The sequence below is a fragment of the Cavia porcellus genome, unplaced genomic scaffold (genome assembly GCF_034190915.1).
Source record: "Cavia porcellus strain 051 isolate PalLab524CR breed Dunkin Hartley unplaced genomic scaffold, mCavPor4.1 scaffold_7, whole genome shotgun sequence".
In the NCBI taxonomy this organism is placed as follows: Eukaryota; Metazoa; Chordata; class Mammalia; order Rodentia; family Caviidae; genus Cavia; species Cavia porcellus.
The window spans coordinates 33,808,501-33,823,898 of NW_026947490.1; the positions used below are offsets into that span (position 1 = coordinate 33,808,501).

At 45.5% G+C, this 15,398-nt stretch overlaps 1 pseudogene; it reads right to left on the reverse strand.

Annotated features, from left to right (window-relative positions):
- Positions 1–10,115: 10,115 nt before the first annotated feature.
- Positions 10,116–14,970, reverse strand: LOC106025016 (leukocyte immunoglobulin-like receptor subfamily A member 5; annotated as a pseudogene).
- Positions 14,971–15,398: the final 428 nt, after the last annotated feature.

A 15,398-nucleotide genomic window follows, 5' to 3' on the forward strand; every position in this document is an offset into this window, starting at 1 on the left:
TTCTACAGGCTCAGCATCCATAGTTCCATGGAGAAATCTCTGCCTCTGTGATCTCCTGGTTCCAGGACTTCCCACACGGCAAGATTCCATTCATTCAAGGAAAGACTGGTTTCCATCCTTCATGACCACAGAAACCGGACTCCAACCTAGGACCCTAACTTTCTGAGAGCCTCCTCTGTACTGTCACTCCTGGGCCATTTTTAAATGAGTTTTTGCTTAGGAGAGTTTTCCTGGATTCTAGAAATAACTCAATGTCTAGCGGAGTACATGGCCTGCATGCTGAGAGGGAGATATTCAGTGCGAACCCAGTGTCTGATCACTCATCCTGCAGGAACAGGAGGTGGATGGAAACTCTCTCCTCATCAGGTTTTCCTCTCTCTATAGTAGCTGTCTCCAGGATTCCGCTAAGGTAACCACACAATGGGTGACCCAGCAGCTGAAATAAATGTGTGCTGCTTGCTGTGCTCAATTCAGGTTTCCTATATTTATGGTTTTCCTTCTGGTTACCTGAAGGACGACTCCTGTCCCACGCTGCAGAGTGACTCACAGCAGCTGTCCCCACACCTGTGCTGTAGGCTGAGAGCTCAGCTGGGCTTCACCATCCCCAAGACCTGGTCTGTCCTTGAAAAGAAAAGAGTGTGGCTTTGTGTGAATAGGAGGTGGCAAGCTGAGCACTGCATGCAGGTCCTTGTTTTCTTTGTTTGCTTTACCACTGGGATGTTCACCTGTGTGTGAGGAAAGTGACAGTGGGTGCTGTGCACACCCAGCAACAGTGGCTGCTCCTGGTGCTCCCTGATGTGCTCCTTCCAGGGCTGAAGTTTCTGTGGTGCTACAGAGGCTCTGCCTGCCTGGTGGCCTGTGTTGGATCCAGGGGAAAGGAGAAGGCTGTAGGGCTTCACTATGGCTTGGCGAACAACTTTCTCCATGTCACAGGGCCTGGGGAACGGGAAGCCTGTCCTTGTTCAGTGTGAAGAAAGCACTGTGAGGGGTGACAGCACTGAAAGAGCACCCAGCGGTGAGGCTCCCTCTGAGCCTCCCCAGGCAGGGTCACTGTCCTTGGTGTGTGCAGAACTCTGTGCACAGGAACAGGGACTAGAGCTGGCAGTAGTGCCTGGCTGTGGGACCTCATGTGTATCTGGGTGAGCATGGTGACTGCTCTGGGACAGAAAACTCAGTGTTCTCATGCGGGAAATGCAGAGACACAAGGGGCCCATAGTCTGAATACCTGCATAGTCCAACAGTGCCAGAGCCCCCTGGTAGAGGTGACCTGTGCCCACAGCACTGTGATCAGAGCACAGGAAAGCAGGAGGCAAGCCTCCAATGGGAGCAGCATCTCCCATGGATGGATCAGAATCATCTGGAGTCACAGGAGCTAAGGGCACCACTGTGAATGGCTGTGGGGTTGGTCTAGGAGAGGAATCTGGAGAAGAGGGGAGGATCGGGCAGGATACAGCTTAGAGTACTGGGTGTTGGGAAGTTTAACAAGAGTTTGGAAAGAGCTTAGAGCACTGGAACCTAGACAGAAGTGGAGATGGTGAATATGATGCTCAGTGGTTTAGATGGAAACAAGCACTGTCTCAGGAAATGGGTCAAAGGCAGCTCTTAATAATTTTGGGAGCTCTTGTCTTTTCCAAATTGAAATTTAAACATCTCATGTCTCCCAAGATAAAAGTACTGCAGAAATAGTAATAAAAATTCATAAAGTATGAGAAGAGTGTATTAGGAAACTCAGGGAAAAGAACCAACAGAGAACCCTGAAACAGACTGTGAAGAGAATCTTTCCCCCCAAATAGCTTTGACCATTGTGTTTCAGGTCACCACATCATTGTTATTAGGGAGGAAGGTAACAGTCACAAAACTTCTACCACTGGAAAACTGGTTAACACATTTCCCCTTACATATAATGGTTTGCAGCTATACTGAAGTATACAATGGAAGTGTTGAGCACAAAGATATAAAAACATTTATAAGGCCTGATTTGTAATCTATTCTCCATAACTCTTGATAAAGAAAACCCAGAGTCTGTATCTCTGAGAGGTTGGTTGTGCTGTGCTGCAAAGCTGAGAATATTTGTTGCTGGCACAGCTTCCTCTTAGCACCGGTTGAGCTGAACCAGCCCCAGATCCATGCTGTGTCAGGCAGAGAAAGGGTATGGACGTCTGTACTTCTATCCTCACCCTGCCATCCACAGTGGGCTGTGTGTGTCCTGCAGTGTGGGTGGCTGTCTTGCACACAGCATGATCACAGTGTGAGTGGACTCCTCTCTGTCCACTGACCAGTGTGTGCCCCTCAGACACAAACAGACAGATAAGGACGAGCTGTTATCCTACTGCCCCTGGGAAAGGAGAGTGACTGGGTCATGTTAGAGGGTCCAGAGGTCCATAGAATCTTCCTCGGTCAGAAGTGGACATCAGTGCAATTCCCCAGCATGTGTTGCTGAAACCTTGTGTGGACAGGATTCTCGGAGGACAGCTGGCTCTGAGAGGTGAATGGGAATCACCTGAGCCTCAGAACGCTGATATTCCCAGCATGAGAAGCAAGGGAGTTAAGGTACTGGACAAATGAATTGTGTACCAAGTTCCACAAACACCATGGGGTCTACAGACCCTCCTCCCTGTTGCTGAGAGATGAAGGAAAATTATGTGTCCACACTGAGTGCCCCAGAAATGTGGGGAATACTATGGGAAGGAAACTATGAGGTAATTCCAACAGCTAGGGAGCCTCTAGTTCAGAGTAGCAGGCCAAAGCTTGTTCTGCAGGGACACTGATTTCAGGGAAGAAGAGGGATAAAGTGAGCTTTGAATGGTCAGCAGAATCCTGCTTCCACAGCACAGAGTGCAGAGAGCGGCCATGTCTCCCTGTCTGCAGGAGCAAGGGTCAGAACACAGTCACAGACTCAGTGCTGGGGCAAAGTCTTTATCCCAGCAATTTCCAGGAAGGCAGGAGACGTGAGACACTGCATCAGGGATTCTGCTTTATACCTGATGCCAGGAGACAAAGGCATTTGCCATTGACTTCAAATATTATGGCCTGTATGTCTCTCAGGTGAATTCTAGCTCTGTGACTAAATGAACCAGTTGATTCTAAATCTCCACCATCCCCTAGAGCAGAAGGGAAGTTGCCGCAAAGGGACAGGAATGAACTCACTGTCTCCACTCCCCTGTGCCCCGTGAGCTCCTGAGTTCCAGTGGATCTTGGTGAAGGGCTTAATTTTAGCTTTAATCATTTTTGTAATTTAATGTCAGTGATATCCACAGGTGCTGCCCTATTTGGTAGCTGACGTACAGATACACATCATTATGAAATTTTGTTGGATAATTTCCAGAAAGAGTGAGCTGGCCACGTGCACCGAGCACTAAGGGATCATCACAGGAGAGTTTCAGAATGTGTGCCCACCTGCAGTGAGAACTTAAGTGTGGCTCACATCTCCACCCACCTGACATCACTAATGGAGTCACAGGAGACTGGTGTCATTAATGGTAAACACAGTCTCACTGTACAGATTGTGCTGGTGCCACCTTGAGAAGGAGCAGCATCCCTGTGGGAGAAACCTGTCCAGGAGAGTCCCAGGCCCTTGCCCATGGTGCTCTGTGTGCTCAGAGCCTGAGGTGCCCCGACCCCTACATGGGCTTGGCTTACAGTGCTGGGTCCACAGGGCAGTGGGTGAACACTGCTGTGAGGGATCTGAGGTCTCACACCTTTGTCATCTCCTGTGTGTCTTTGGCTGCAGGGTCCTGACAAGAGGAAGGGGAGGGATAAGAGCCCAAGACTGCAGAAGCTGAAGGCAACACTTTCAGCTTCTGCATGGGTTGGCAAATGCAGGGAGTTATTTTCTCAGGGAGCTCCTGTCCCACCTAGCATTTGGTCCTCTTTGTGCTGTGGTGTCAGATACAGAACATCGCTCAGTGAGTTTGTTGTTTAGAAACTCACTGTGGAGCTCACAGATCAGGGTCCCACCCTGTGTGAGCATAGCTAACCACACAGCATCACATCATCCCAGGGAAAACAGGGTTTAGCCAAGCTGGTAGAAAGGTTGTTAGGACCACATAGGAGAGCAGAGTGTCCTGGCTTAGAGAAAGAATGTGAAGCCATTCTTGCACTCACAGCCCTCAGTGATTTCTTCACTTGCATCCCTGTGAGGTTTTACCTATCCAAGTGCATTTACATATCCCAGTATGTGCAGGGCTTCCTGTTGCTTTGGCAACATGCAGCTCACCCCCGCATGGACATGACAGGTCTCTCAGAACAGCAATTTCCCTTAGAGAGCTGATCCAACCTTGCAAATTTTCTCTTCACAGCTTTCTTTATTAATAATAGTGAATGCATTGGAGAATAGGCTGAAATCTACCAGAGTCAAGCAAAGGAAGTCAAATGTGGGATTATTTACCACAATTCTCTCACAGAGGTTCCATTTAGGCTTTGCAGCAGAGTCTATCTCCTCATCCTGGACAGGCTGGAGAAGAGCAGGCAGCTCCTGGCCTACACAGGGGTCTTAGTTGCCAGCACTGGGGCTTCCTCTTCACAGAGGTGACTACAGCTCATGCCAGACTCCAGAATCTGAGTATCACAGGCTCCTGCAGAAGACTCTCTTAGCACAAAGCAGAGCCATTTCAGCTCCCTAAAAAGAATGAAACCCTCAGGTTCTGGAATAACTTGCCCATGAGTTGACAGAAGATGTACTGGAAAGTCTGCTATGTCACCTGCTTCCACCCCATATCTTCCACATGGGAAGACCTTATAATCAAGGGGCAGGTAGCGATCAGGGAGGACACAACATGTGGCATAGAGGATTGGGTCAGAAAGCATCTTGGAGAGAGAATCACACGGGAAGTGACCCATGTGCATTTGGACCCTGCCCTTCCTGATTGTGCCGGGTCCTGAGTGTTGACCTGAGCCATTTGTGCTGGGCACCGACAGTGCTTGAGCTCAGCCTCCCAAGGCTCATCCTGCCTCGGTCTTGTAAACCTCATGTCTCAGGACAGGCTTCTCCACCAATACCCTCTGCTGCCTTCCCTTCCATGATTTACAGGGCACAGAAGGCTGACTGATTTGGGGCATGATGTTTCTTCTACAAGACAAGAGATAGGAACCGAGGAGAGGTAGAAAACAAGCAGGATGTGACTGTCACTGCCCCAGGTCACACTGTGCAATGTTCACTGCTTGCTGCCCACACAGGAAGACGACCAGCTCCTCACTATAGCACAGTGGGGGCCAGGTGCAAGGGAAAGTTTCAGATGAGGCCCAGGGTGCCACAGCTCTAACCAAGGCCACACTGAACCCACTGCCAAACAATCCCAATGTATGCACATTGCACATTCTGTCCTGCTGAGCCTGGAACCACAGGGGCACATTGCTGTGTACTCACTTCCCTCTGGGAGACCCAGATGTGATTCTGCTACTTTAGGCAGCATCCCCTGCCAGCTGAACCCACTGTGCAATATCCACATATGGACAAGCTATCAAATAAATGTGCCTCATTGGTTCCATGCGTCTTCTCAAAGTTCTCAGTTCAGTAGAAGATTACGGTATTGATTTTCATTTCATCCTAGGTCACTATTTTTACTTATTTGTTCATTTCCTGCCCTTTCCCCCTACTCTGTCAAAGGTTTCAGCCTTGGTTACCCTGTGCTTTTAATGACTTACTAGGTTAGCATTTCTTTAAAATCTTTGTAAACTGTTTCTTTCCACTTTACTTTACTTGTGATGTCAGTAAACTGAGTAAAATATCTCCAATGAACACGTGATATTTCTGTGAACTTGGTTCTGTTTCACACGGTTTCATACTTTGGGGACAATTATGGTGCATAATCAGAGGTTTTGATGTATTTTTATTCCTATTATTTTATGAATAATTCCTATTTTTATAAACAGTTATTAGTACAGTCCATTGAGGGATCTTCATTTTTCTTTCTTTCCTTTTTTCTTTTTGGTAAGAAGAATTGAACTCATAACTTCACGTTTGCCAGGCAGGCACTCTGCCACTGATATGTATTCTTGGTCTAAAGTTTTCATTTTTGAGAGTGCTAAAGAAGTTTAAATTCTACTTGGTCATCCTGACTTTTTACTTTTAACAAAGGAGAGCTGCTCTGCAGATGAGAGCAGGAGGCAGGTAGCCTACTGGGTGGTGTTCTCCTGACTCCAGCCACAGAAAAACACACAGTGCATCTCTTCAGGTCTTTTCTTGTGCCTAATGGAGAATTTCTTCATCAATCTGCTTATCTTGAAAGAGAACATACTTTACCCAAAGGACGAAAGAAAGCTTTCTCAACCAGAGCTGTGTGAGACATGGTCCACAAGGTGTGGACAGATCTCCACGACTCATTCCTCCTACATGTATGTTAGGACCTGTGACCTACATCACCAGAGTCCTGCTTTACTATAGTTACCTAAAAGGTATTGTATACTCAAAATCTGCAAAGAAGCTAAGAGTCAGTGTTTACATAACATGAAAACAGTGTAAAATGGGAAGAAACTGTTGAAAAGGGAAGAGATACTGGTATGGGGAAAGGAGAAATGGAAGGGAAAAGCAAACACATACATTTGATTTGTGCTAAGATGCCTACGATAGTAAATTGCCTATATCTTGTATTCTTATGTACCTAAAACAGATATAATAATGCTCAGATCATGAACCATTTTTACTCCCTTATTGTCTCATTTTGAAATTTTGTTTTTTCTCTTTACAGTAAAATATAAACACAATAAATGGACACAAGGAAAATAGAAGAAAAGACACAATTGTTTTCTGCAGCTATGTTGCTCTGAAGTGTGTCAAACAGTGGGCTGTGGCAGTATCTTACACCACAGCTGGGTGGAAGATATCATCTTCTGTATCTCAAATACACCAAAGTCTCCGCAGTAATGTGGTAATAAGGCTTGTAGTGAAGCTGGGCAATATCTCACTGCAATTTCAAGATCTCAAGTTGAACTGCTCTTTAGCTTTCTTTATTTAATATTCATATCAGATATCAGATAAGGGTTGGAATTTTCTTGCAGTGAGAGAGTGCTTTACCCTCACATGTACTCAAGAATTTCATTTTTGACCATGCTATAAGAGCTTAAGTTGTGTCTTAAAGGCAGCCTGGTATATACACATGTGTAATTGTTAATTATTGGTATTTGTTTGAATACAAGCCATGAAAGGTGTCACTCTGTGGTTATCGCTCCCCTGTCCACATCTCCTCCCCAGGACCCTAACACATCAGCTGTGCCTGACTCATGTTCCTCTCTCCCTTCTGGGCTCTGGTGTTATGAGCACTCAGCTGGGATCTCTCTGTTTCTAGTGATGGCTCAGGTGACTGTTTTGCACCCTTTGGCACATTTTTGGAGAAGGACCTCTCATATTGTGCAAAGCACATTTAAATGTTCCCATCTACTGTGATGATTCAGAAGTAGAAAATGTCTTCAGAATATTTTCTACAACCTGTGTCCAAATAGCCAAACCTGGCATGACTTTCTCTGTCAACTTATTTTATTGACATTGACACTGTTTCTACAATTTGTGCCCTCTAATTATTTTTTAAAAAAGCCTGGAAGATGGCAGATTAAAAGTCAGTAGCATAACACAGCCTTTCCATGACCAGAAAGCCAGATGCCTAGTAAACAGTGACTTACAGAAGTGAAAAGGAAAAATAGCTATGGAAATCAAGGAAAAGCAATCAAGTAAAACCAGAAACCACAGAGAAACCGGAAAACATGAATGCAAGGCAAAGAAAAGAAGAACACCCTCTGGAATGCTAAACCTAACTCCTGAGAAGGGATCCTGTCTCTGCAAACAGAAGATAATCTGGACAGGTTTGGAGGTTTCAAGGAGAAACAATGGATTGACCTAGCAATGCAAACTCCAAGAAAATTCTGTGCTTGTGATCAATTGTGAATACAATGTTGGGGTTTACTATGAAAATAACTTCTTCCACGTGACTTGCTAGAATTAGAGAAGAAAACCATTGTAGACTCTGTCAGTTTTGAGAGAGATTAATCACGACATATTTGGGGAGCAGCTTAGTTGCTTAGGACTAAAACAGTTCCAGGAATGAGAAGTCACAATGTAACTACATTCAGGGTTTGTGGATCACCCTACCATACTTGCTGGTGGGAGACAGCCAGAAGGCACAGTCACAGACATAGACTCGCTGAGAAGTTTAAGCAGGGCTGAGCTCAGGTCAGGTATGACTTAGTGGTCTGTGCCTTTTGTGAAAAGCCAGGCTGTCATGTGATTTTCTGAAAGGTTTACATGTGAAATGCTGTCATTAAGCCCAGCAGACTCCCTGATCCCACCCCTTGTGCCTAAGAAGTCAGAGAACCTGCAGACCTGTTTGTATTTCCCACATGGCAAGATGATCAAAGGCATGTTTCATCTTGGGCAGTTGCCACCTACTGGGGCATGTGGACAGACAGAGCTCTGGGGCAAGGGGTTTGACAGGGCCACAGATCATGAAGCTGGGTGAAGATAGCAGTGACTTGGGGCACACAGGGTCACCAACACTAAGAGCTGCTAGGATGAATACAGTCATAAAGGAGACACCACATCATTGATTGACACTGCCCAGTAGGAAGTGTGGGGGCAGGACTCAGCACACACACAGAAGAAGTGGGTAGAAAAGAATGAGCTCTTGCTGTGACTCTCTGCTCCCCCACTATCTGTGTATTCCATCTCACTGACCTTGGGAAGAAACCACCCACCCAAACACAAAGGGGAATTTCCTTCTTTGTTTATTTCTGCTCTGTTTTCCTTTCTTCTTTGTTTTTAATCATTTTGTCTTTTTGATTTAATTTTTGTATTATTTTTATCCTAATTCCACTAATTTCTTTCATTGTTTAATATTTTACCTTAAATTTCTCATCTCATCTCCCTTTTAATTATTTTCAAATTTTGTTTCTCTTTCCTTTCCCCACACCTTCCATTGCCCTTTTTATTACTTGTAAGCCTTATTAATTTTTTATATCTTTAGTTGTCTGTAGACTGTATTGTTGAATTATTTTCTGTTGTTGATGGTTCTGTATATGTTTGTTGAATGATAAAATTTGGTTGGTCTTTGTGTCTATATTGGTACGATAGTTTGGTTTTCTGGATAACAGTGGTATAGCTATAGCTTTATTCATTCTTATGGTCTGTCAACATGTGAGTAATTTAGGCTCCATTATTTTCACTGATTCTCTTTATGTTGTTAATGGTGGCATGATAGTTTTTTTTTCATTCGTTTTTGGTTAATTAATGTATATATCAGAAAAAATACTACAGTTATTCTCTCTTCTCTGTGTAATGGTGGGGATCAAATCTCCATCAGCATGCTGTACATTATGAAACCTCTCAAATATTGGGCTTAATGTGGTGAACATGAGTGGTTGCTGTGACCCAATGTGGCTCCTGAGGTTGTTGGAGTGAAGGATGGTGAGACGATGAGAAAAATAAAGAAGAGATAAAGCTGGGGTCAGGTGCAGTCCTTCTCTGATAGGATGAAAGGTATTGCTCAACCAGTGCAGCGTGTTTATTTATATACTGGGAAAGATGATGCCAATTTCTACCCCTGTGCCTAGCAATCCATTACTTGGCTTGTCTAGGGGCTTGGTGTTTTCCTGGACTGTAGCAACTTCTTCACATGGCTGACCTAGGAGTTTTTGTTTTTCTAGTAGGATCAGGTTTGGGTCACGCCCCAGGTCAATTTCCAGCTTCAACGGCTCCCAACAGGTGACAACCCATATGCAAAATTAAACTGAAAACATATCTCAGGAAGGCATATTTTTTTCTAAGTCTCCAGCACTGTGAGTGCTTCGTGAGTGTTCTCTCTCACAAGTTCAGCTCCTGGCTGCCTGTGGATCCTTCTCTAGCTGTGCTGAGCCTGGAATAGTGGAATTTCAAGACTCAGCAGGACCAGGTCAGCCAGACGCATCCAGAGATTGTCTACTGTATGATCCTGAGGTTTGCAGATAGGAGTTAGTGACAAAGAGGTCAGAGAAGACCAATATTTCGTCAGGATTCTGAATATCCATAAGGGTCACCTGCTTCCCTGAAGAAGATTTCACCTTCTGAATCCAGTTACACAAATTCTGTTACTCATCATATTTGGAGTCTGACTGGTTTTAGGCTAGACTGAGGGTCTCCATTTCTCCTGAGAATCAAGAAAGAAAGAAAATGTGTGAATCACTGAACGACCAGAGCTTTTATTTTGGGTTCCACAGCTTCATATCTTTACCATCATGACATGACTTTATGACCAATCATAGAAGCCATTTTCCAGTGGGTTCTTCACCTTCACTGCACTCTCTGAACTCAGAACTTGGGTCTGAGTCTTGTTGGAAATAAGAATATCTGAGTTCCAAGAGCTCAGAAATGGTAACAAACATGATTTCAGGTTGGAAATAACTGAGTGCTACAAGCCTTTGTTTTATCTGGAACACAGGACAATTTACACTGATTCTCTTGGAGGGGAATTTCCGTTCATTCACTGTCTTAACATTCAGGGTCCACATACGAAGCCCTGGTCCACAGGGCTCCCCAAATTCAGATTCATGAGGGTGAACATCTGGGGCTGTGAGCAAGCCTGGGGCCCTGGTGCCCATCACCCTGCAATCTCATCTTAAGCGATCATCTCATCAAGTGAAACAAATATATTGCTACACCCACACACAGACATAGACATGTATGTATCTGCTTTACATGGTGGAAATGTCAGGGATTCCTAAAATCATTGTTTCTAGTTTATAGAGGTATAAATCCATGTAGAATGAACTATATTAATCATGTTAAATGGAACAAGTGGAATAAATGAATAATGTGGATAAAAGTGAAAGGAAATGCAAACATATAAAACATAGATTGTGTACACAATCATTATATATGTGCTCCTGGGATATACATCCCATGTTAATGTCCTGACAAGTGAGTCCTACCTATAGTATTTCCCTGACAAGTGATCTCACATGGACTTAAAATTCAATCTGTGTAGTAAATTCCATACTCTAGCACAGATAAAAAAGAGAGAAAATATGTATAAATATTATTTGATATTAACTATATAGATATTGATATAATAATATGTATTACTATTTATATGTAATACCTAAAGTAGGTATGCAATTGAGAAATTAATTTTATTTCATATATATTTTATCAGTGAATCACAGAATATTAAAGAGTTGTTGGAAGAGGATCTGAATGTAATACAATGTACTAGTAATACACATAATCCAGTAGCTTTGTTGCATGGTAAATTATTATTCAGTAAACATATAGTGATCAAGTCTCACCTTACAAATTTTTAAAATATGGGGTCATATTAAAAGTTCTTCTGAATATAAAATATTCAAATAAATAATATTCATTTAATTGAATATAAAATATTCAAATGAATTTTGAAATTTTTCTAAAGATCATTAATAAACCTCAATTTTCAACACCTTAAATAGAAACACTTGGCATTCAAAAGTTATTGTCTGGAATTATTGGATAAATGTAATATACAGAAATTAGAGCTGTAATTATATTTTTAAACATAAGTGCATGCGTCTTTAACTTTTCACAGGAAATTGTTATTTTTAGTTTGAGAAAAAATCAGCAATGATATACAAGTGTGAAACTCAAATGCATAACAGAACTAAGCAGCACTACACTGGACCTATTGGACAGAGACCCCAGTGACCCGGGGAGCAGCGCCAGTCCCTCCTGAGTCTCAGGTGAACACTAAGCACAGAGGCCCCAGGGGACTCAGGAGGGGCCCTGCCCAGCATTGCCCACACCCTGGTGCTTCTCTCTGCAGGAGCCACTGTGTTGGAGACTCAGCCTCACTCTCAGTGGAACCCCAGTGAGGCTGAGCAGCCTCCTGCCTGTGTCACAGAGGGCTCAGGGACCTCAGGTGTGGGGAAGGGCTGCAGCAGAGAGTGAAGAGTGCTGAGTGTTCAGGGATGAAGAGAACGGGGCCTCCCTAGGAGAGCCATTTATTGGAGAGAGAGTTCTCTCAGACCACACCAGACTCCCCTGCATCCAAACATCATCACCTCCCTCAGGCCTTGCTGTGGATGGGTCACCCAATATGGATCCAGGGATTTCCTCCACCACGACATGTAGATTCATGTCCACGGTCCAAACACTGCCAGCACTGATGGCTCTTTCTTGTGTTCACATTCTGGCTGCATCTTGGGTCCTTCTTTGATGGCATTGATGCCAGAAGAGCAGAATCCCGAGGGCCACCAGGACAAGGCCAGCCAGGCCCATATGGATGAGGTTCCCCACTGTGTAATCCTGAGGCTCTGAGCCTGGGATGGGGACAAAGATATCTCAGAGATTAAGACAGAGCAGAAGCATCACAGGATTCTGAATATCCATCCCAGGCACCTGCACACTCTAGGCAAAACCTGATCCTCTGTGTTAGGACCCAGAACTGAGAGCCCTCCTTTCCCCATGCACTGACCCTGTCACGTTTTAAGCTGGAATCAGGATGTTTTCTTCTTCTCTAAGAACCAAGGAAAGAGAGGAGGACATGAGAAGACTGAGGAGATCTGAGCCTCTCCCTGATCCGCATTCTTGCATCTCTTTCTCATGTTACAGCTTTGCAAGGTCTTGAACAGTACTTTCCCTGTGGAGCAGGGAGTCCTCTGATCTCTGTCCAGGATTCTTCAGCCTCAGTGGGCTCTGTGAGTTCAGATCTTACATCTGAGTCCCACAGGAGCAAAGTAACTGGAAGTCAGGACCTCAGGATTGGCAGGAGCAAAGGCTTCCAGTCAGAAATAAATCCTCCTATGGATTTTGCTGTCTGGGACACAGGACAATGTGAGCTCATTCTCCTTGAGATGTTTTTCTCTGATTCACCAGTGGAGGAGCCAGGGTCCAGGAAGGTGGGTTGGCCTTCAGGGCCCCAGAACATCAGGATCACAAAGGCTGAATTCTGGGGCTACCTCCCTTTCCCCACTCAGCCTGGGGTTCTGGTGCTTCCCCATCTCTCTGTCACCTCTTGTTAACAAATCATCATGAAGTTAGAAACACCTACAGCACAACACACATGCATATTCTAACAGTGGGAATAGTGGTGGCTTATCAAAATTTCACTTCCTGTTTTAGAAATTTAAAGCTTTCCCAAATAATCAATAATATATGTGCAGAGTGCCAGGGGTGTACCTCAGGGACACAAAAACTTCCTGGCAAGTGTGAAGCTCTGTGTTTGATTCCCACTACCAAAAAAAGAAAATACTTAAGAATAATGCACATGCAAACACAATGGATACTTAGGGACACATGTTTACATAGATAGAAATCAGAATCCAGCAACATGACACTGCTGTCCCCACCCACGAAATACACAGATAAGAAAATCAATGACCAGAGAAGGGACTCTCTTGCCCAGGTCCTGTCCACACCACTTGAAGCTTTGGTCTCTGGACACAAGAAGAGCTGAGGCTGTGAGAAGAGCCGAGATGGGCAGAGAGTCTCCAGGCAGCCTGGACATAGGATCTTTGGGATGGAGCCCAAGACTCACCTTCTGTGGAGCCGAGAGAAGAGGGTGGGGAGATGGGACCCCCAGTGCATCCTGGTGTGGTGATGGGCCCTGAGCATGGGGGACTGGGAGTAGATGATTCTGCCAATGAAAATAGGATAATGTGACGTCCAAGCCTGTCCCTGAGCACCCTGCCACTGTTCACTGTCGAAAATGAACCCCGAGGCTGCTCCAACACCCTCCTCTGACTATGTGGCAATTTTTAAATTCAAATCAAATGGCTGGAGTGAGCTCGCCTCGAAGGAGGCCTATTGTGTTAGAGGAAGGACTCCCCCTGACTGGAATCCCCACATAATCCTTACTCCAACTGCAAAATATAGCCTCTGGTTTAAGGGCCTGAGTGACATTTTGAGCGGAGAGAGGACAGGGATATGTCTTCCTACCTGAGACCACAACCTCCAGGGGGTCACTGGGTATGGACCACACATGGGGACTTTCCTTGTCATAGCTGTAGCATCTAAATGATAACCTGGGACCAAGAATCACTGGTCCCACTGGGAAGAAGGCCTGGAACTGTCCATTGGGAAGACATCGGGATTCTAGGTTCCAAGAGAGGTTGGCTTCTCCTTCCTTAGTCAGAATGAACCTTGTCACATCGTTGTCCTGTGGCACACTGGAGGGTTACAATGGCTCCTGATGTCACCACAGTGCTGGGCAGGGCTGAGATGCTGGGTTTGCTATAGACTCCTAGGAGAGAAGGAGGTAGCACGTGAAATGGTTCCACACCTCCCACAGTGTCCCCAAGACTGGACTGTGAGAAGGCGACACTCCTGAGAGTAGACTTCTTCCTGAGGCCAGAAGTTTGGGTTTGGAGCCTGAGTGTCCTCTCACCTGTCACCACCAGCTCCAGGGCTTCACTGGGCTTTGACCAGTCAGCACCACTGAGATAGTAACAGCGGTATCGCCCTGCATCATCTCTTGTCATAGATGGGATGGAGAACTTGGCCTTGTTTCCATGTAGATTTGGTTTTCCCAAGAACCTTGATCTTCCTTCTTTGTTCAGACTGTAACTCTGGACACCCAGGGTCCCTTGACACCATAGGCTTACAGAGCTCCCCCTTGGGATCACGGAGCCTGGAATGGCCCAGAGAGTAGGTTTCGGGAGGGTCCCTGCAAGGAAATCAGAGCCTGGATCCAGGACCTCTCTGTCCCCTAGATAATTCCAAGGCCTTTCCCTCTTACTAAACCTCAGCCTAAGCCTCTGTTTTACCAGTGGAAGGCCAGGAGCCGAGGCTGGGTGGGACACAGTGCTGGGTAGCACTCACCTGCAGGTCCTTGCTGCGCCATGTGCAGTCTCAGCCCTGGAAGAGAGTTTCCTGTCCTGTCAGAGGTTCCATCTGATACCTCATCAGATCCCCCTCTCTAGCCCAGCCTGGTGCCTTTTTACTTCCAGCCCTGACCTAGGCAGAGCAGAACAGGCATGGTGCGCTTCATTTTGCCTGCTCTGAGGGCCCCACCTCTGCCAGAGGAGACCTCAGTGCTGCAGGACATGCAGATGAATAGAACTGGAAAATGAGTTTCTGTAGCCTCTTGTCCCCACCTCTGTGGACCCACCCAATGGGGACAGAGAGCTCCTCCCTTGGCCGGGCTCTGGTTTCTGCCATCTCAGGGTCCAAAGCTCTGTGGAGAAATATCAGCCTAGTTCTGATTTTTCCCTTAGTCCTAGACCTTCCCACATGGCAAGAGCCCACTCATTAAAGGAAGCACCTGGGACCTGTCCTTCATGGCCTCAGAAGCAGGACTCCAACCAGGACACTCACTTTCTGAGAGCCTCCTCTGTACTGTCACTGAATTTAGACCACTTTAAATGCATATTTACTTAGGAGAGTTTTCCCAGACTCCAGAAATACCTCATGGTCTAGAGGAATACATGGTCTGTGTCCCGACAGGGAGATTTTCAGAGGAGACTCA